This window comes from Mobula birostris, chromosome X, assembly GCF_030028105.1.
Source record: "Mobula birostris isolate sMobBir1 chromosome X, sMobBir1.hap1, whole genome shotgun sequence".
Lineage (NCBI taxonomy): Eukaryota > Metazoa > Chordata > Chondrichthyes > Myliobatiformes > Myliobatidae > Mobula > Mobula birostris.
Window position 1 is genome coordinate 69,850,431 of NC_092402.1, and position 22,693 is coordinate 69,873,123.

General features: G+C 43.0%; 1 protein-coding gene across 3 annotated transcripts in view; it reads right to left on the bottom strand.

Annotated features, from left to right (window-relative positions):
- LOC140191621 (TRAF family member-associated NF-kappa-B activator) overlaps window positions 1–22,693 on the bottom strand; it is a 56,722-nt gene that overhangs the window by 24,684 nt on the left and 9,345 nt on the right. The window contains exon 1 of one of the 3 annotated variants that reach the window (XM_072249187.1): window positions 823–900. The exons of 1 other annotated variant lie outside the window; for it this stretch is intronic. The gene's annotated coding sequence lies outside the window, so the exon portion shown is untranslated. Of the gene's footprint in view, window positions 1–822; window positions 901–22,693 lie in introns of those variants that run through there. One more of the 3 variants, XM_072249188.1, reaches the window with a different exon arrangement.

The following is a 22,693-nucleotide window of genomic DNA, read 5'->3' on the forward strand; positions in this document are numbered from 1 at the left end:
CCAGTCTGGCCTAGATGTGATTCTTAACTCCTCTCTAAAACCAGCCAGCAAGTCACTCAGTTGATTAATAAATAATTAGCAATGAACAATTCAGGATGAACAGTAAATCGCTGGACTTGTCAGCATTCACATATCATGAATCTACAGAAGAAAATTCACTGTCTATTTCAACTCAGAGATGATTTTATTCAAACGGACCGCAGTAGGAAATGTCAACAGAAAGCATCCACCTTATCAAAATTAATCATCGTCAAAGAAACTTACTGAAACGTTTATCAAAGGTAGGCTGGGAAGTGCACTTGCTCACATTAGATAGTCCCTGAGAAGGTAGAGAGAGGAGAAGCTCACATGCAAACATTTACATGAATTAGGAGCAAGAGAATACCACGCAGCCCCAAACTCCTGCATTTAATAAGATCATGACTCACCAGACCGTAAATCAGCTTCCACCTGCTTGTGGTAACTTTTCACCCCTTTGCTTCGCAAACATCTACCTACCTCTGTATTAAAAACATTCAAAGATTCAACTTCCTTTGAGGGAAAGAGCTCCAAAGACAGATAGCTCTTCTGAACTGGATTCCTTGCACATCTCCAATTTGTTGGTTGCAGAGCAACATCGGTGTAGATTTGTGATCAATTTGATATTATTGTTCATGAACTCTTTATCCTTGTATTATCTGATACTTATTTATAAGAGAATGACAGGAGAACATATCCTTGGATTTCTTCTGGGAACAAAGGTATTCCTTTGTTTAGAATCATCACTTATCACCCACCAATAAAACAAAACCTGCACCGCTGTAGTTAATTTCACAAACTTACTAGCTTTTCCTGGCATCTCCTCACTGGCAAAAAAAATCAGTTGGCCTGAAATTGTCCTCTCTCATAGCAGCTCCCTGCCCAACGTGTTAATTTCACTACATTTGTTCAGTGTCTATTAGAGACACACAGGCTGACTTCTGGTTTCAGCGGGACTTTCCCCGTGGTTGTATCAACCAACAGTAACGTCAGTGGAACAGGAAAGGCCTGTTCTCTTTTCAGTTCAGAGTCATTCTTTTCTCAGGCTTGTCATCATTTGAAACAATTGCCAGAAATCTGGCTATTTCTTTACAGTGTTCCACCTCTTTTATACTTCACCCAATATTCACAAGGATCTAGGTTTAAGCATCGCATTCAAAAACAGACATCATCCCTTGATATCCAACCATATCCTCTTTTGTCTTTCAGAAATATTAAAAATAAAACCATTAAAAAAGAAAATATTGGAGCAATTTAATAGCTAGAAAGCCTGTTGTTTGCACTGGCCCTATTAAAAGTTAAAAGACACCTTGGACAATGCAGTGTTGCTGCAATACTGCAGCAGGGGTGACAGCCAAGATATATGCCACATTTTAAAAGGCAGCAGGCACCAATGAGGTCCCCTCAGCCTGACTGAAATGTTAACCTGAGCATTGGATGGAAAAGACAGGTCAATCCAACATAAAGCTGAGAAAGAGCCAATAATAGAACAAAAACAGAAAATTCTTATTTTTGGTAGCTCCAAATCTGAGGACCACTAGGGTAATGCAAGACAAAAAGTTCCATCTTCTCTACCCGTAACAAGCAACTTTTTTAAAGTAATTACAAATTCAGTGTCAACTTGTGGACAGTTGTAACCAATGGGATCCCAGCTACAGCAACGACCCCAGCACTTCAACTCATTTCACCAGGGAGTCCTCACAGGCATTAGGAAGAGTCTATCATTTGAGCAGTTAGTTGGAGTCAAGGCTGGAACGAGCAGGAAAAGAACAAGGTGCTAACTTACTCCTTGAATTATCAAAGGATTATATATGCCAAATTATTGAAACTTTGTATTTCTAAATTCTTAAATTCTAAACATGGAAAGTTTCAGCTAATTGTGTAAAATGGGCTTTATTTACTCAGCTTCTCATTATATGCTTGTCCAAATTTTTACCAAGCTCGGAGTGATTCACACCACACAGTTGAATATCATCAATTTTACACGATTAACCAAAGTGAAAATGACCATCAGTATCACTGTAAGTTAGTTAAAATATTCAAAGAATCATCCTTAATATTGTTTGATACAGTGAGAGCAAGGCAGACCATTGGAAAACTTGCCTTTGAGAATTAGGAATGTGCCTTCAATGTGAAATATAAAAATGCCTTCAAGAATGAAGAAATTTAACAAATTCAAATTAAAAATTGTTGAGTGTGTGATCAATGTTGATCCTACCTCATCTTGCCAAGCTCCTCAGAACCAATTTCCTCAAAAAAAGTCAAGTAAATTGACAGAAATATTCAAATTTTAAAATAATGTTTTCAAAACTTCACCTTTAATTTCAGTGAGGATGAGAAAATAAAACATTGGATGTTCAGGTTCAGTAGATAATATCCATTCCTGATATGTAATAACAAACTACTAGCTGTTTTCTGCCCATTAATTTGTATTCAGGAGCTAACTACAAAGAGAAGAAGACTGCTTTGGTGGTTTCTCAGCAGTCGGTCCAAATTTGCAGAAGTACATAATGTGGGCAGAAATTACCCGATCTGGTTTTAAATAAAATTCAGTTGCACAGCACACAAAGATTGAAAACCTAAAACTACAGATGCAGAAATCTGAAATAAACACAAAAATACTCAGCAGGTCAGGCAGCATCAATGGAGAGAGATATTTTTGGTTAATGAATAGAAAAAGTTAACACCTTTTTGAGTTGGGTTGCACAAATGGCATTGCCAGCTGAGAGAGCATGGTGAAGGTTTATTGCTCATCTATCTGGAGGGGTTGAATGAGAAGAGAGAAAATAAACAAAAATTTTCCCATTCATCTCCTTCTATTCACACCTCCTCCAGATAGATCAGCTGTGATTAGAAAGCATTCATCACCTTCTCTTAAGACACCACCAACAGCATTTGCGTCATGTGGACAATCTTAATTTCCACTCTATCACAGACATTCTCTCTTTTCTCTCTACCCCCATCCTTTTCTCTAACTTAAAATATGTTTGATTCTAGTTTTTCCTAGTTCTTATGAAAACTCATAGACCTGAACCTATTTCTCTCTCCACATTTGCTATCTGACCTGCTGAGTGTTTCCAGCAATTTTTATTATAGAACAGGTAGAATTTTCTAACCTACCTTACAACCATAATTCCTTTCCTTCTTTTCTTTTAAGTCCCCTCCCATATTTTGCAAACAGTAAATGTGCAGCAAATATTAATACCATAACATCTGTCCCATTTCTGCTATCAGCAGTGGCTCATGGTACATGCTTCACACAAAATGGTGTCAATTTTTTTTCTGTAGAAACAGATAGAGAAAGTAAAATGCCAGCAAGCACGTGGAGCAAAATGATGTTTGAAGGCTTTCATTTTGGATCTAAGCTGTTAGCTGCCTATGACAAACACATGGCACAATGTCTTTCAACCAGATGGCACATTACAACCCTCAATGCTCAATATTAAATGCAACAATTAAACAGTGAACCAGTCTTTCTCGTTTGTGTCTGAACTAGCCAGTTCTGATGTGTGATCATCAACTTGCAATGTTAATTCCATTTTACTCCCTCCACAGATGCCACCTGACCTGTTGATAAGACAGAGGAGCAGAATTAGGCCATTCAGCCCATTGAGTCTGCTCCACACATACTGTCTTGTGAGGACTGGACAGGCTAAGCTTGCAACTGCTGTGTTTAAGAAAGTGAGAGGTGACCTGATTGAAACATATAAGACCCTGAGGGGTCTTGACTGGGTCCATGAAAAGAGGATGCTTTCTTTTGTGGAAGGTTCTTAAACTAAATTTTTTATCGGCTCTGAGGGTCCAGAGTCTTCGGAACTCTTTCCTTTAATGATGCTGGAAGAAGCATCTTTTAATATATTTTAGGGCAGAGGTGGATCAATGCTTAATAAAACTGAGACAAGGTTCAGTTAGGGGGTGATGCCTCTCACAGTTAACCTCTCTTGACAGTTTTGGCTTATCCAAAAGAAATAAGCAACGAGCAGAGGGTGAGGAAATGGGCTTGTTAGTGTTTGCATTTTGTGTGCAAAATTAAGTTTCAAATCTAGTAATGTACTAAGATCTTATCCTTGTTTTCAAATGCCTCCGAGATCTTATCAATGCTTATCCATCCTGATAATGGTCAGCACCATCTCCCACCTGGGGTTTAGAGCATGCAGGTGAGCCCTCTTCCTCTGCATAGCTTCTGCTGCCTTCAGGTGACAGAGAAGTGTGTCAGGGGGTGGCTTGATTAGGTAATTTGACTGCCTTGATGAAATAGGTGGCATAGTGTATAACGCTGTTGGATGTCGGTACATAACAGCACATCCAAGGACTATGTTGGTCATTTACACAAATGACACATTTCACTGTATATTTTCATGTAAACCAAATCTTTATCTTTATCAATGACCTGAGTAGCTCCTAATGTGGAGTTATCGGGAACCACACATCTGAGCAGATCTGGGTAAGGGTGGACTGCGTGGCAAAAACAGACTAAGTTGCCGCTCGGGGTCACAGTACAATGAGCCCTTGCTGGATATGTGTCCGCATGGACTCCAGGTTGTCTCCTGGAGACAAGCGCAGGGTATGTACATTCTCACATGGACAATCGTCACTTCAGTGAGGTAGCAGAGGTCTGCAAACATGTCTCACCGAGGTAGCTTTCAGAAGAGAAGGGGGAAATTTGAAAGAAAAGGATTGGGGAGGGGGGAGGAAAAGAAGAGATTTGTTTTGTGCACAAGATCTTGATGGATGTGGATTGGGTAAATTGAGAAAAGCTGTTCAACTAGCATACAGTTCCTGAACCAAGGGCATAGTGATGGGGAAAGGGTGCAAGGGGGATCTGAGGGAAAGTGTTTTATGTAGAAGCTGGTAGTAGTCTGGAACACACTGTGTAAGGGTGGTGGAAATGGAGCTAAACAGAGCTTTCAAAAGGGAATTGGATAGATTAGATTTAGATTAGATTCAACTTTATTGTCATTTTGCCGAGTACAGATACAAAGCCAATGAAATGCAGTTAGCATCTGACCAGAAATGCAAAGAATAGTGTTATTTGCAAAATAACTGCAAATAAAAAGTAAGTGCTACAACACACAAATATAAAAGTACTGAGACAGTACAATATGGGTGCAATACTGCTTAGTGCTGTGATGTGAGGTTCAGCAGGGTCACAGCCTCAGGGAAGAAGCTCTTCCTGTGCCTGCTGGTGCGGGAGCGGAGGCTCCTGTAGCGCCTACCGGATGGGAGGAGAGTAAAAAGTCCATGGTTAGGATGAAATGCATCCTTGATAATGTTTTTCGCCCTGCCCAGGCAGCGTTTATGGTAGATGTTCTCAATGGTGGGCAATTGGGTACCGATAATCCGCTGGGCAGTTTTCACCACACACTAGAGTGCTTTGCGGTCCGATACGGGACAATTGCCATACCATACTGAGATGCAGTTGGTGAGTGTGCTCTCAATGGTACAGCGGTAAAAGTCTGTCAGTATCCTGGGACAGAGATGAGCTTTCTTAATGCTCCACAGGAAATAAAGATGCTGTTGCACCTTTTTGATCAGGATGGAGGAGTTCAGGGACCAGGTGAGATCTTCGGAAATGTGGACACCAAGGAATTTGAAGCTTGATACACGCTCCACTACAGCTCTGTTGATGTAGATGGGGATGTGAGTGTGGCTCCTAGCATGCCTGAAGTCCACAATGATCTCCTTGGTCTTCTGGGTGTTAAGGGCCAGGTTATTGTTGGCACACCATGCAGCCAGGTGCTGGACCTCGTCCCTGTAGGCGGCCTCATCATCCCCTCTGATCAGGCCAACCACCATGGTGTCGTCTGCAAACTTGATTATGGAGATAGAACCATGTACAGGAACGCAGTCATAGGTGAAAAGGGAGTACAGAAGAGGGCTCAGCACACAGCCTTGAGGCACACCGGTGATCAGGGTGAGAGTAGAGGAGGAGAGGTTGTCTAACTTAACTGATTGGGGTCTGTTAGTCAGAAAGTCTAAGGTCCAATTGCAGAGGGATGAGCTGATACTAAGCTGGCGAAGTTTGGCGATCGGCTTGGAGGGGATCACAGTATTGAATGTCGAACTAAAGTCAATGAACAGCATTCTGACATAAGAGTTGGGGCTGTCCAGGTGGGTCAGGGCAGAGTGAAGTGCCATGGAGATGGCATCCTCTGTTGACCTGTTGGTGCAATAGGCAAATTGATGGGGGTCCAGGGTAGTGGGCAGACAGGATTTTAGATGTGATAGAACCAGTCTCTCAAAGCACTTTGTAATGATGGGGGTGAGTGCAACTGGGCGGAAGTCATTCAGGCCTCTAGCAGTCGAATGCTTCGGCACTGGCATGATGGTGGCGATCTTGAAGCTTGTGGGGACAACTGCCTGGGCCAGGGACAGATTAAATATGTCCATGAGGACCCTGGCCAACTGCCCTGCACAGACTCTGAGCACACGGCCAGGTATTCCATCCGGACCAGCTGCCTTCCGTACATTCACCCTGCTCAGGGTGGCGTAAACATCGGAGGTGGAAAGTGAGAGAGGCGGTTCACCAGGTGGGAGATCCGCTTTGAGGGTGACCTCCTTGTTCCCTCGGTCAAAGCGAGCGTAGAAGTAATTGAGCTCATCAGGGAGGGAAGCAGAGCTGGAAAGGGGCACAGTACTAGGTGGTTTGAAGTCTGTAATGAGCTGTTTGCCACGCCACATGCGCTGGGGGTCTGAGGAGTTGAAATGCTCCTCGATTCTCTGTTTGTATATGTGTTTAGCCTGAGAGATTCCCCTCCTCAGGTTGGCCCTGGCTGAGCTGTAAGCCTCCCGGTCTCCTGACCTGAAGGCTGAATCTCTGGCTTTGAGCAGGAGGCGAACTTCTCTGTTCATCCGTGGTTTCTGACTGGGGAAAACTTTTATTTGTTTTTGTGATGTCACTTTGTCTACACACTTGTTGATGTGCTCAAGGACAGAGTTGGTGTATAAATCAATGTTAATCTGAGAGTCTGTGGTGGCATGGACAGCAAACACGCTCCAGTCTGTGTGCTGGAATTGGTGCTGAAGAGCAGAGTCAGCACCCTCCAGCCAGATGTTAATCGTCTTCATTGTGGGTTTCACACGTTTAATGACCGGGCTATACTTGGGAAGCAGTAACGATGAAAGATCCGACTGTCCGACTGTCCCAGGTGGAGGAGGGCAGTGGCTTTGTAAGCGTCAGCCACATTTGTGTGGACATGATCTAAGGTTTTATTACCCATTGTGGTGCATGATACATTTCGGCACTCAATGGAAAATAATTTACAAGGTTGGAGGGAAAAACAAAGGAATGGGAGTGATAGAATTAGTCTGTGGGGAGCCAGCATTGACTTAATGGGCCAAATGCCCCCACTCTGTGCTGTAATTCTGTATCATGTCTGTTATCTCACTGTCACTGATCCTCTTGTCTTCGCTTCAGCTGAGCTGTCATTCCAAATTCAATTCTTTTCAATGTCATTCAACTGAGAAGGAGATTCCTCTTGTAGATACTGGTCAGGACATTAGTAGTGACTGGCACGGACTCAACAGTAATGACCTTTGTACATACATGTGGTTAATTTGCCACCATGCATTACTTCCTAGTTTTATAGTCTGGCACAGTAGTTAAAACACTATCTTAAAGGGAAAGTCAATTATTCCTCTTTCCAACTGTTACAAGCGGTTTCTTTTTTTCTCTGACAGTGATTCATGAGGAACAGGATGTTTCCTGTTTATTAGAATTGTGCACTGACAGCTCTGTGAGAGGCAGATGGAACCTAATGACAAAAATGTGGCGAAGGGATAAAAATCACACTAGGATGAGTTGTGGATAAAATTCACACTGGAATGAGATGCTGATTGCACAGGGAGGGAGATTAACACAGGGACTAACTCTGCACGCAGCCTGCAGTGTTGTCTTTGTGTGAAGTTTGCGTGTTCTCCCAGTGACTACATGGATTTTCTCCAGGAGCTTCCTGTTTTCTCCTAAGTCCCAATGTGAATTGCCCGCAGTGTTGACTGGAAATGTGGGGAGATTAAAGTAGGATTCATGCAAGTGGGTGGTGGATGGTCAGAAGGGTTCATTTCCATGCTGTACGACTCTATCCTGGTACTCATTAATGGGGAGGCGTGTGTTGAGAGGGGGGATACTCTTTGCATATTGTGTGGGGTGCAAATGATTCCAGACCGAGAGTGGAGTGGAAAACAAATCCAAGTATCTAATGATATACGATACCTTGGAAATATGATTGAATTGACTGATGTGCAAATGTAATGGGAAGGTTATAGTTCTTATACTGTATCTAATCTGAGCAACTTCCCACACTTTAAGTCAAAAGCTTTACCCTTACAATGCAAGTCTCCTGGAAGAAGCCTTGACTCTTTCTCAACAAGAAGATAAAACCAGCTTTCAATCAGTTTTATCTTGAACAAAAACTGAAAATTCTGAAAGATTTAACTGATTGAAGAAATAACTACCTGGCCTGCAGAGTTCTTCCAGCATTTTTTGGTTTTGTTCAGGATTTCCAACATCTGCAGTTTTTTTCTCCAGTATGTTTTCGAGACCAGACATCTTCAAAGGCAGTCATCTTTTCAGCTCTGAGTAGGTTAGTGTCGTGACTGTGAACAAAGCCACCGGAGGGACACAGCTGGTTGGTGTAAAAATCTTTATTCGGGGCACACACAAGCTGGCAGCCTTTGGAGGGGAGGGAGGGAGAGAGAGAGAGAGAGAGAGAGAGAGGGAGTGAGAGAGAGAGAGAGAGAAACACTCACACTCTCTCTCTCTCCCGGACCCACAGTACAGCACATTTTTATATGTTAAAGAACAAAAGTAACATAGATACAAACCATCGTAATGCTTCTTTTGAGACATGTAATTTTTCAAGTACCTGAATCTTCCCACCAACACACCCAAAATGAATACTAGTTATTGTTGTCTCTGAGCCGTATTCATGCCTATGCAGAATCTTAGGCCAATGGGGTTTTGATTGCATTCACACATATGTAGACGCCCCATTCAATTGGGTGTTTCCTGGGAGAACTAGAGTCTCTACTGCACATTCCAAACATTTTGGGTTGCCATGTAGACCTGAGACAGTGTGGGATCCTTGCTGGTTTCTCTTTGGATCACCTCTGCCATAATAGGGAGACTTTCGATTTGCATTAGGGAGAATGCGTCAAGAGGAGTGTCCTCTTTTGTAAATTTTTCAGGTATTTCACCTCTTCCTACAGATGCTGCCTGGCCTGCTGCGTTCACCAGCAACTTTGATGTGTGTTACTCCATCAGCATTTTCATGATTAGTTGTCCTCTTGAATCTGATCTTGTAATTGTGTCCTCCGAGAAACAGAGCCCATCTCCGCATTTGTGTTGCTGCTGTTAGTGAAACACTCTTCTGTGGATTGAAAATGCCCACTAGTGGTTGATGATCAATAAAGAGGGTAAACTCCCTCCCATACAGGTACTGGTTGAAATGTTTTACACCCCAAACCAGACTCAAGGCTTTCTGTCAATCTGTGTGTAATTTTTTTCTCTGCAGCAGTAAGGGAATGTGATGCAAAGGCTATACAGCGTTCACTTACATCACTTATGATATGTGACATGGCTTCACCTATACCGTAAGGTGAGGCATCACTGGCAAGTTTCACTGGATGATGTGGATCATAATGTATCTGTTGTCATATTTCCTTTACCTATTTGAAAGCCACCTCACACTGCTTTGTCCATTGCCATTTCTTCACGATCTGTAGTAATGAGTCCAAGGGATGGAGCACAGTAGCCGGGTTTGCAAGGAACCTCATATAGTAATTGACAAATCCTAAAAAGGAGCACAGCTGTGACACTTCCTTTGGCCATTGTGTAATCCAGTTTATTTAAAATAATTTATGAAACATGGCTGACCACTTTTGATTTGATACTGCTTGCTGGGAGATCATCTCTCAGTGGCTTGCTTTTCTACTTGTTCGTTTCCATGAGTTAGTGAGATTACACATTGCTGCATTGTGTGTAAACTATCTCTTCCAAAACTGTTTTCCTACAAAAATGTTTATCAAATGCATAATAAGTAGCAGCAACAAATGGTGTGACAAACAGGGATACAGTTTCGAATCTATCCTTATCAGAGAATTGTCATTTTCTCAGCTCTAGTGTGCACCAACCAGAGAGAAGTGGGACTTTCCAGACCGAAAACATAGCAGCATGTCAAAAGAAAATAGACAGCCACAGGTTTCCTAAAAGTGCCTCCCATTTCCTATATCCTCAGCCTATATTTTTTGACAACTATGCTGACACAAGGAGGTAAAGACTGTGAACCAAATACTTCTCTGTATCTGAAAACAACAGCTGGCAAAATATCAATCTGCAAAGTTTCATACTTTTTAAACAAAGTATATAATTTAAATGCTAAGCTTGTGTATTAACAGTGGATGCACAAAGAAGTGTTTGTTGAATAATCAGTGCATTATTTCTGTTTTCTTTCCAAGCCTGGCTGCCCGTTACACCACTGGCGTTTAGGGTAGCAATGGAGACCTCCATCTCTGGTGATGTTCAGGGCTTCCTTCATCATGCCAGTAGCTTCCTCTCAGTTTTCACGACTGTCAGCTATGCAAATCCCGGGTGGAACCAATGCACGAAGCCCTGACTCCGGAGTCAATTGAGGCACGCACGCCTCCAAGCCATGAAAAGGCTGTGGTCCTCTTCAAGGTTCTGTCTCCTTTATGGTGACTTTATATTTAATCATGTATTTTGTCTTTGTAATATAATTTACACTCAGCGGTCACTTTTTTTTAGGTACTTTCCTGTACCTAATAAAGTGGCCACTGAGTGTACGTCCGAGGTCTTCTGCTGCTGTAGCCCATCCACTTCAAGGTTCGGTGTGCTGTGCATTCAGAGATGCTCTTCTACACAGCACTGCTGTAATGCATGGTTGAGTTATTGGTGTCTTTCTGTCAGCTTGAACCAGTCTAGCCATTCCCATCTGACCTCTCACATTAACAAGGCGTTTTCATCCACAGAACTGCCACTCACTGAATGTTTTTTTGCTTTCCGCACCATTCTCTGTAAACTCTAATGACTGCTGTGCGTGAAGATCCCGGGAGATCAGTAGTTTCTGACATACTCCGAACACCCTGTCTGGCACCAACTATCATTCCACAGTCAAAGTCACTTAGATCACATTTCTTCCCCATTCTGATGTTTGGTCTGAACAGCAACTGAACCTCTTGACCATGTCTGCATGGTTTTATGCATTGAATTGCTGCTACGTGATTGACTAATTAGATATTTGCATTAACATACAGGTGTATCTTATAAAGTGGCCAGTGAGTGTATATCTTATATTAATCAGTCCTATTTCACATTTGATCATTATCATTTGATTTCATTGCTACCTTCTTATTCACCTTTTGTCATTATGAGGAAATTGCTATCTTGTAGCCCTTGTTTAAACATGGCATTCGAAAGACTTTGAAGCTAAATCCTTTTTATCAGTTTAGGTGGGGATTAAAAGAACTTTTGCAATATTTTAAAAGAACAGAGATCATTCAATTTCCTGGCCAATATTCTACTTGCATCTAATCCCACCACAATCTGTCTAACTGATCAATCATCTCATTGCAACATTATGGTATCATTTTGGGTCCAAAATAAGTACCAGGTTTTCCTGCAAATCAGCAGTCAATAAACTTCCATTTTGTTCACTGCTGTGAAGCATTCTGAAGAGCATAAATGCCCATTTGAACATCGTTTTTTATTCTTCATCATCCTGTTCAGTTTTCTTTTTAATCTTAAGTTATCCTTCTCATCTCATATTCTCTCTCCTGTTTTTTTTACCTCAGTGACTTTGTACATCTCTTCACCTATGTCTGCTATTCGCTGCTGAAATGTCACGTGTGTTGTTGTTACCTTCAGACTCAATTATTCCAACACAATCCCAGCTTGCACATCTCCAATCAGATTTGAGCTGTGCTGCCTGAACGATGCAAAGAGTCGGACAGTTACAATCCCCGGACAGATTCGGATAATGGACAAAGAAGTGGCAGATGGAATACAGTGTAGCGAAGTATATGATCATGCACTTTGCTAGAAGGAATAAAGGCAGAGAATACCCTTTGAACAGGGAGAAAATTCAGAAATCAGTGGTACAGAGAGATGTGGGAGCCTTAGTGCAGGATTCCCTGAAGGTGAACTTGCATGTTGAGTCAGTGGTATGGAAGGCAAATGCAATGTTAGCATTCATTTTGAGAGGATTAGAATATAACAGCAACGATGTAAAGCTGAGACTCTATAAGGCCACACCTAGAATATGGTGAGCAGTTTTGTGCCCTTTATCTAAGAAATGATATGCTGGCATTGGAGAGAGTCCAGAGGAGGTTCACAGCAATGATCCTGGGAATGAAAGGGTTAACATATGGGGAGCGTTTGATGACTCTGTGCCTGTACACACTAGAGTTTAGAAGAATGGGGCGGGGGGGGGGGATCTCATTGCGTCTTATCGAATATTCAAAGGCCTAGATAGAGTGGATGTGGAGAGGATGTTTCCTATAGTGAGGGAGTCTAGAACCAGAGGGGACAGCCTCAGAATACAAGGACGTTCCTTTAGAACAGAGGTAAGGAAGAATTTACTTAGATTGAGGGTGGTGAATCTGTGGAATTCATTGCCATGGATGGTAGTGGAGGCCAAGACATTGGGTGTATTTAAAACGAAAGTTGACAGGGTCTTGATTAGTCAGGGTGTCAGAGGTTTTGGGGAGAAGGCAGGAGAACAGGGTTGAGAGGGATAATAAATTAGCCATGATGGAATGGTGGAGCATATTTGATAGGCTGAATGGCCTAATTCTGCTCCTAATTCTTATGGAAACAGGCCATTAAACCCAACTCATCCATGCTAACCAAGTTGCCTAACTGAGATTGTTCCATTTACCTGCATTTGGCCAATATCTATCTTAACCTTGTGGGCACGTGGCCAAGTGGTTAAGGCATTGGACTAGCTACGTGAAGGTCGTGAGTTCGAGCTGCAGCCGAGGGAACGTGTTGTGTCCTTGAACAAGGCACTTAATCACACATTGCTCTGCGACGACACTGGTGCCAAGCTGTATGGGTCCTAATGCCCTTCCCTTGGACAACATTGGTGTCGTGGAGAGGGGAGACTTGCAGCATGGGCAACTGCCGGTCTTCCACACAACCTTGCCCAGGCCTGCGCCCTGGAGGGTGAAGACTTTCCAGGCACAGATCCATGGTCTCACAAGACTAACGGATGCATTGAATCTTAACTTTACCTATCCAGGTACAGTAACTGTCCAAATGTCTTTTAAACATTGTAATTGCACCCACCTTTACCACTTCTTCTAAACCCTTCTTATCCATGTAATTGTCCAACTGTCTGTCAAATGCCATACCTGCCATATATTCACCACCCCTTCTGTTCGATAACCTCCATTATTTTCCATGTCCATAAACAGTTCACTCTAAATATTCCAGGCCTCACTTCTCCTCATCTCCTCAAGTCTTGCAAGTTGCTGAGATCTCTACACTTCTTCAATTCTGGCTTCCTGCACATGCTTCGTACCCATTACTCCTCCACTAGCGCCCACACCTTCAGCTCCTGGGCCTCAAGCTTCGAAATTCCTTTGCCAAGTATCTCAGACCTCGGCTCTTTATTTAACTCAGTCCTTAAAACCTATCTCTTTGACAAAGTGTTGAGCTGTCTGTTCCAAAAAATCTTCATTATTTGGTGCCAGGCCTTGTTTAATAACTTTCCTGTGAAGAACCAAGGGACATTTGTATTATGCTAACATGGTGCCATACAAATGAAAGCTGCTTTGTTAGTTTGCATGGGAACAAAGGCCAGTAGGTTTATGTAAACATATAATAGATTACAGATTCATCTTGACTCAATTGATGGATTTCCGATAACCGGTTGGAGCTCTCAATTATTGATATTTTTCTTTTAACTACAGTTGAACTGTTATCAGACCAAAGATATATATGTTGTAAAAAAAGGGAAGAAGAATAATTTATTGCTACTTTAGTGGAAAAGGTGTCATCTCTGATGTGATTTGTAGCCTGTGTTTTACTGTAAAGTGTCTTGTTATCAGGGCTGTTAGTTTATTAAGAGTTATCTCATCACATTGCAGTAAATGTAATGAAGAAGGGGTTAGAGATTTAGTCTGCTTTGCTTAACTGCTGGAGGAAGGAAAGTGTCACTTTCATAATGTTAAATTAAACAATACTAGAAACCAATTACTGGAAAAAAATCTCATGACCAAGTTGAAGGTATGCAAAGTCTGCATATCATCTTAAGCTCATCTTGGCATCAAAATCTGATCATATTATACTGCCATTTTACAATTTAATAAGCCACAGATTAAAATTAACCATTAACTTTATTCTACTGGTTGATAGCTACAAAAAATACATATAGCTTAATTACATTTAAACAACAATAAAATACTTCATAAATTTATGAGATTATCCCTCACTCCAGGTTTCATCCATTGTTTGTGGTGAGTCAGTTGTTTTCATTCTGTTTATGTCAGTGGCAATATAATTAGTGAGCAAGCAATGTTAGATATTAAAAAACTCAGACAGAGTTCCACTCTGATCATGAATCAGTGATTGCTGTGTGTGAACCTTGGGCGAAGACAGGTTGATTTTCTGCATGTTGACCTGCCTGGTGTAGGTCCATGTTTGAGGAATGGCAGCTTGTGCAAGTTACTGGAGGCTGGACAGTATTGAACTTGACTCTCATGTCAATGTATTTAAGAAATAACAGAAGGAAGTTCAGACAGTTAGCAGAATTAACACTATTACTGGGATGAAACCAATATGATCATGAAAACTGAAAAGTCATCCTTTGTGTAGGTGTTTCAGAAAATTACTTGTGATTATTTTTGTTCATAAAGCAGCTTGAACAACTTGCATTTACTTTGCACTGTCAAGGTACAAGGTCCAAGGCACTTCACAGAAGGGAATAAAAGCAAGAAGAATTCAAAGAAGAGAGGTCTTTATGCCTGAACCCTGCAACATGCTACATAGAAAGTTATCTACATTCACTAATTAATTATCCAAAGGATTACATCTGCATCTAATTGAAAATATCTGTAACAAGACACTGGTTCTAGAATGACATTAATTCATACTAATTACAGTATTGAATTAATATTGTTCCATGTATCTACATTGTTTATTGATTATGTTAGGCATACAGCCTTCACCGATGATCTGCTGAACAAAAGAAACAAGGTGACTTTAAAAACGCAAACACGAGGAATTCTGCAGATGCTGGAAATTCAAGCAACACACATCAAAGTTGCTGGTGAACACAGCAGGCCAGGCAGCATCTCTAGGAAGAGGTACAGTCGACGTTTCAGGCCGAGACCCTTCGTCAGGACTAACTGAAGGAAGAGTGAGTAAGAGATTTAAAAGTGGGAGGGGGAGGGGGAGGGGGAGATCCAAAATGATAGGAGAAGACAGGAGGGGGAGGGACGGATCCAAGAGCTGGACAGGTGATTGGCAAAAGGGATATGAGAGGATCATGGGACAGGAGGCCTAGGGAGAAAGAAAAGGGGGAGGGGGGAAGCCCAGAGGATGGGCAAGGGGTATAGTGAGAGGGAGGAAAAAGGAGAGAGAGAGAAAGAATGTGTGTATATAAATAAATAACGGATGGGGTACGAGGGGGAGGTGGGGCATTAGCGGAAGTTAGAGAAGTCAATGTTCATGCCATCAGGTTGGAGGCTACCCAGGCGGAATATAAGGTGTTGTTCCTCCAACCTGAGTGTGGCTTCATCTTTACAGTAGAGGAGGCCGTGGATAGACATGTCAGAATGGGAATAGGACGTGGAATTAAAATGTGTGGCCACTGGGAGATCCTGCTTTCTCTGGCGGACAGAGCATAGGTGTTCAGCGAAACGATCTCCCAGCCTGCGTCGGGTCTCGCCAATATATAGAAGGCCACATCAGGAGCACTGGATGCAGTATATCACCCCAGCCGACTCACAGGTGAAGTGTTGCCTCACCTGGAAGGACTGTCTGGGGCCCTGAATGGTGGTAAGGGAGGAAGTGTAAGGGCATGTGTAGCACTTGTTCTGCTTACAAGGATAAGTGCCAGGAGGGAGATCGGTGGGGAGGGATGGGGGGGACGAATGGACAAGGGTGTCGCGTAGAGAGCGATCCCTGTGGAAAGCAGAGAGAGGTGGGGAGGGAAAGATGTGCTTAGTGGTGGGATCCCGTTGGAGGTGGCGGAAGTTACAGAGAATAATATGTTGGACCCGGAGGCTGGTGAGGTGGTAGGTGAGGACCAGGGGAACCCTATTCCTTGTGGGGTGGCGGGAGGATGGAGTGAGAGCAGATGTGCGTGAAATGGGAGAGATGCGTTTGAGAGTGGAGTTGATGGTGGAGGAAGGGAAGCCCCTTTCTTTAAAAAAGGAGGACATCTCCCTCATCCTGGAATGAAAAGCCTCATCCTTCCCTTCCTTTTTTGGAGGTTGGAGGAACAACACCTTATATTCCGCCTGGGTAGCCTCCAACCTGATGGTATGAACATTGACTTCTCAAACTTCCGCTAATGCCCCACCTCCCCCTCGTACCCCATCCGTTATTTATACACACACATTCTTTCTCTCACTCTCCTTTTTCTCCCTCTGTCCCTCTCACTATACCCCTTGCCCATCCTCTTTTCCTTCTCCCTGGGCCTCCTGTCCCATGATCCTCTCATGTCCCTTTTGCCAATCAACTGTCCAGCTCTTGGCTCCATCCCTCCCCCTCCTGTCTTCTCCTATCATTTTGGATCTCCCCTCCCCCCTCTCACTTTCAAATCTCTTACTAGATCTTCCTTCAGTTAGTCCTGACGAAGGGTCTCAGCCCGAAACGTCGACTGTACCTCTTCCTAGAGATGTTGCCTGGCCTGTTGCGTTCACCAGCAACTTTGATGTGTGTTGCCTGAAACAAGGTGACTACCCAGATTCGATGATTTCCTCTGTGTGCTGTACATTTAGAAATCTATCCCAATTGTGTTTGGTTATTCAGCTCTGTACTGAATGAATAACATAAACTAAAAAACAGTCAGCCAGCATCTGAAGAGAGAAAGGCAGGCCACAACTTGATGTCCCTCCCTGCTGCTCTGTCCAGATGCACGGGCTCATTCTGACCGTTAAGAAAGCCTTGCTCTCAGTTACTGACTGACCAGACTTTTCAACCATGTTTTGCCTTCGGTTTAAGTTCCCAGCAATTTTCCCCTTTGTTAAAGGCACGCTACTTCATATCAAATATTGAAACATTTGTGGGTTAACCTTGAGTGGGTATAACGTGAGCTTCAAATACTAAATACAACAATATTGATACATTTGAAGGAAGTTAAACACTTGATTGAGAAAGAATTGGATAAGGTAAGATGAAGAGGAAATCTCTGGAGAATAAGTGCCAGCAAGGGACAGTCAGGCCGAATGGGCTATTTTGGCGAGCACTCACAAGTTGAGAGGTGACATGAGTGTGTGCTCATGGCAGACAGGAATATAAATTATTGAGCTAGCTGGCAGGGGTTGTGAAGGAGCTGAATCTGAATGCTGGCAAGACTCTGCACTTTCAGGGAAGGCAAGGAGCAATCGTAGAAGTCATAGTCATAGTCATAGTCATACTTTATTGATCCCGGGGGAAATTGGTTTTCATTACAGTTGCACCATAAATAATTAAATAGTAATAGAACCATAAATAGTTAAATAGTAATATGTAAATTATGCCAGTAAATTATGAAATAAGTCCAGGACCAGCCTATTGGCTCAGGTTGTCTGACCCTCCAAGGGAGGAGTTGTAAAGTTTGATGGCCACAGGCAGGAATGACTTCCTATGACGCTTTGTGCTGCATCTTGGAGGAATGAGTCTCTGGCTGAATGTACTCCTGTGCCCACCCAGTACATTATGTAGTGGATGGGAGACATTGTCCAAGATGGCATGGAACTTAGACAGCATCCTCTTTTCAGACACCACCATGAGAGAGTCCAGTTCCATCCCCACAACATCACTGGCCTTACGAATGAGTTTGTTGATTCTGTTGGTGTCTGCTACCCTCAGTCTGCTGCCCCAGCACACAACAGCAAACATGATAGCACTGGCCACCACAGACTCGTAGAACATCCTCGGCATCGTCCGGCAGATGTTAAAGGACCTCAGTCTCCTCAGGAAATAGAGATGGCTCTGACCCTTCTTGTAGACAGCCTCAGTGTTCTTTGACCAGTCCAGTCAAAGGAAGGCAAAAGCAAGATTATAACCCTGGAAAGGAACATCGTGACTGGAACAGAGTGGTGTGGGCTTTGCCTTTGTACTAAACCTTAGCCCATTCGCAGATACAGGAAAATGAAAGTCTTTTATAATCCTGTGATCAATCTGCTCAACCTTTTTCTTTCCTTTCAAGTAAAAACAACAAAGCTTGAACATTTGTTGATGTGAGGTTTGGGTTGCATTAGAAGCAGTGTGTTGGATCTCCTGGTTGAAAGTCTCTCACTGGTGATATTAACCCCTTGATTAGAGTCATAGTGTTTCTGTGGGACAGAAGGAGCCCATTCAACTCACTAAGTCTATGCCAATTCTCCACAGAGCAATCTACTCAGTCCAATCACCCTACTCTTTCACCAGCTTACATAAAAATTAAATTAAATATTTCTCCTAGAATGTCCCAACATTTTGTTTGGAAAGATTGTCTTTCTACTAGTGAACAGAATCACTGGCATTCAGTTTCTTGGGCTTTTCCAGTCATCATATTCTTCCATCCTTACACTGGTCTGGTAGATGCCCAGGGCAGCATAGGATAAAAATCCTTCTGCCTTGCTGGCTCTAAGGATCCTGTACAAAATGAGTTACCAAATCAAACATTGCTAAAACAGTTCCCAGTTTGCCTGCACTTCTAGCACCAAATTGCCCCGAGTTTAGCCCAGATGGGGTATTGAAAAGAAAAATGCTGCAGATGCTAGAAATCTGAAATAGGAACAGAAAAGGCTCGAAACTCCCAGCAGGTCAGACTGCAGAGAGAAACAGAGTTGGTCCTTCAAGTTGACAATTTTTCATCAGAACTGGATATGTTGGAGTGGTTTTTGTTTGCAAGGTAATACAAATACTGCATTTATTTTTGTAGATCAACAATCTCACTGCAAGAGGCACTAAGGCATAGAAAAGAAGTCTCACTGGGTACAAATAAGTTTGGAGTGGAGGTACTGAGTTTCAGTAAGCTATAACTGTATGGTGCTGAAATGATAATCCAAGATTGTCCTATTTCTAAATTAAGTCTGCATGGCTGATGACAACTTGCATCTTGCATCTGATGCAGCAAGACATCCCAAGACAAAGGAGACTAATTGAAAGATGATTTACCAGGCACAGTGTGCATGGTGATGTGACCTCACATGCAATGGATGGAACGAACTGAGTGAATCAGAGCCTGGACTGGTCTTTACTCAAATTGCCAAACTGCTTTACAGGTAGATTAAAGCAGAAATTGAAGCAGGTTATCGAGCCTCTCTACTTGCTACATTATTCAATGGATCATGGCCGATCTGCACCTTAAGTCAATTTCCTGCTTTGGTTTCATCGCACTTGTTTTGAGAGTTAACTCCCTCTTGTCTGGTTTGTCTTTCCTGTTAGATTCAGGAGGGTGGCAATTCTAACCCTGTCCTCAAGGCTGGTGACTTCCAGTTGATTACATTGCATACAGTTTAATATACTGGAGATCACCTGCCTTGGGTACTGTTGACTAATGACACATTACTAGCCTGATGACTAGAACGGGCAGATTGTCTCACTAGACTTGTAGCCTGGAGCTTAGAAGTGTGAGAGGAGATAAGCTACTGAGGCGACTTAACAGGATAGAGGTGGAGGATGTTTCCTCTTATGGGAAGATCTAAAACTAAGGGTCACTGTTTAAAAATAATGAGTCCCTCAGACACTAATTGGCCATTTTTTTTCTCTCTCAAGGCAGATTAGTCTTTGGGGCCCTCTTCCTCAAAAGGCGGTGGAAACAGAATCTTTGAATATTGTTAAGGCAGAGCCCAAATTGTTCTTGGCAAGTAAGAGGGTGTAAGGCTTGCATAGGTGGATGGGAGTTCCGAGCTACGGTGACAAACGTGTCAGCTGTGATCCTGTGAAATGGTGGAGCAGGTTTGAGTGGTGGAGTGACCACCTCCTGCCTCGAATTCACATGTTTGAACCAGTGCAACATGGCTGCCACTCTGCTGGGCTTGTTTGCATAAGCTCACCGATGATGCTGGAGGGAGGGAGGGATGTGGGAATAAATAAATTGAGGATATCAGATCAGCTACAGTATGAAATTGCATTAATTACCAGATGTGTGCAACAGCTGTGCATGCTCCCCAGTTGTTTCTTGTCTCTCAGGTTAGAACAGCACACTCACTTTTTCCAAACACCCATCGCCAATGCATTAAGAATTCCAGGTAAACAGTGTGCTGCACACTACCCCCCATCACCCCCACCACCTGCCTGTGCAATGATTCAATAGTAGCACATTTGGCAGGGATGCTGGTTGCTTCTGGCCAGAAATATCATAATCTAACCGTTAACATGTTTTAATCCATTGCGAGCATAGGGTAGTCCTTTCCGAAATAGTTAAGATCATTAAATTTATAGAGCATCCCAACCCAATTTTTAGCACGCTTATATGTTAATTTTGCAAACCAAGGCTGATGACCCAATAATATGTAAATTTACCACCTGGAGCTCCAAGAACCTTTGCATTTTGATTTTCACACTACTGGTGAATATATGTAAAAGCAATTGGCTGACTGACAGTACGATGAAGAAAATAACACTCTGTTCCTCAGTGAGTAATCCGTTCCGGCTCAGGAAGTACAGACATCTAGTTTCCCTCTATTGTTTGTAAGCTAACTCTCAGCAGAACAGCCACATATGGAGCTGCAAATCCCTGCGACCGAGTGATGAGGGGCAGTGGAATCAAGGAGTGCCACTGATACTGTTACCCAGTTAACCTGTTATTGATGCCATCATGTACCTTGCTGTCAGAGGCATCAAACGGCTGTATTCAAAGTTAGTCTTCATATTTGGGGTGGGGAATGGTGGGCAGTGAGCAAGTGTAGATTGAATGATGCATACTGGGTTGGGGCATCTTGATCTTCCAGGCAAGGTTTTCAGAATCAGAACCAATTCTGTTCTGATTCTGAATCAAAATTGGGTTTATTGTCACTGACATGTGTATGCTGTGAAATTTGTTGTTTTGTGGACCAGTATAGTGCAAGACATAAACATTATTATCAATAGGGCCTTAAGACATAGGGCAGAATTAGGCTATTTGGCCTGTCGAGCCTGCTCTACCATTCAATCATGGCTGATTTATTACTATTCCCTCTCAACCCCGCTCTCCTGACTTCTCCCAAAATCTCAGCCCCTTACCAATCAGGAATATATCAAACTCTGCTTTAAATACACCCAGTGACTTTGCTTCCACAGATTCACGACCATCTGGCTGAGTTACAAAACAAGTAGCCCAAAACAATTCATGAAATAGTGTTGATGAGCTAATGGACCGTTTAGAAATCTGATGGTGGAGGGGAAGAAGCTGTTTCTGAATTGTTGAGTTTGGGTCTTATGCCCTGTACCTCCTCCCTAATGGTGGTAACAGAAGAGGGTATGTCCCGAATGGTGAGTGTCCTTAATGATAGATGTCATCTTCTTAAAGCACTATCCCTTGAAGATGTCCTCGATGATCGCAAACTTTGTGCCCATAATTCAGCAGGCTGAGTTTACAACCCTCTGCAGCCTCTTGCAATCCCATGCATTGGAGCCACCATACCAGACGGTAATGCAACCAACCAGAATGCTCTCCACTGTACATCTGTAGAAATTTCCAAGTCTCTGCTGACATACCAAATCTCCTCAAACTCCTAATGAAGCATAGCCTCTAGCATGCCTTCTTCATGATTGCATCAATTTGTCGGGCCCAGGAGAGAACCTCCGAGATGTTGGTGCCCAGGAACTCGAAGCTCCTCACCCGTTCTACTGCTGACTTTTCAATAAGTGGAGCAGTGGGCTAAGCACACATCCCTCGGATGCTGATTGTCAGTGAGGAGGAGAGGCTATTACCAACCTGCACTGACTGTAGAATCTCGATAAGGAAGTTAAGGGTCCACTTGCACAGGGAGATTCAAAGGCCCAGGTGTTAAATGTGAACAGCAACTGAGCAAAGTTCTTCTCTGGAGAGTCAAGCAGCCTGGGGCCAGATAGCAGAAGATGTCAACACATGCACTTTCACCATGTTTTCTCACCCCAAGTGTACTGCTTGTGCTATGAGATCTCATTTTGACAGCTACACTCAAAGAGCAGAAACTTCTGGAAATACTGAGCTGGTCAGTGAGCATCTGTGGAGCACGAAGCAATAGTTAACATTTCTGTTTGAAGACCTTTCGTCAGAACTGGCAAAAGGTTGTTAACTCAAAGCATTTACTCTTTTTCTCGCTCCGCAGATGCTGCCAGACCTGCTGAGTGTCTCTGTTTTTATTTAATATTTCCAGATTTTTTTCCTTCGGGCCGGTAAAGCAAACCTCCAATCTGCAACCAGTGCAAGGCCTCAGCCTCACTGTGCTTCGGGGAAATGAGGGGGATGTCCCCTCCACCACCTCCCTCGGTTCTCCTCCTCAGACTGCATCACTGAAACCCTTTTGGTCAGCTTGCCAATTTGTCCCGAATGAA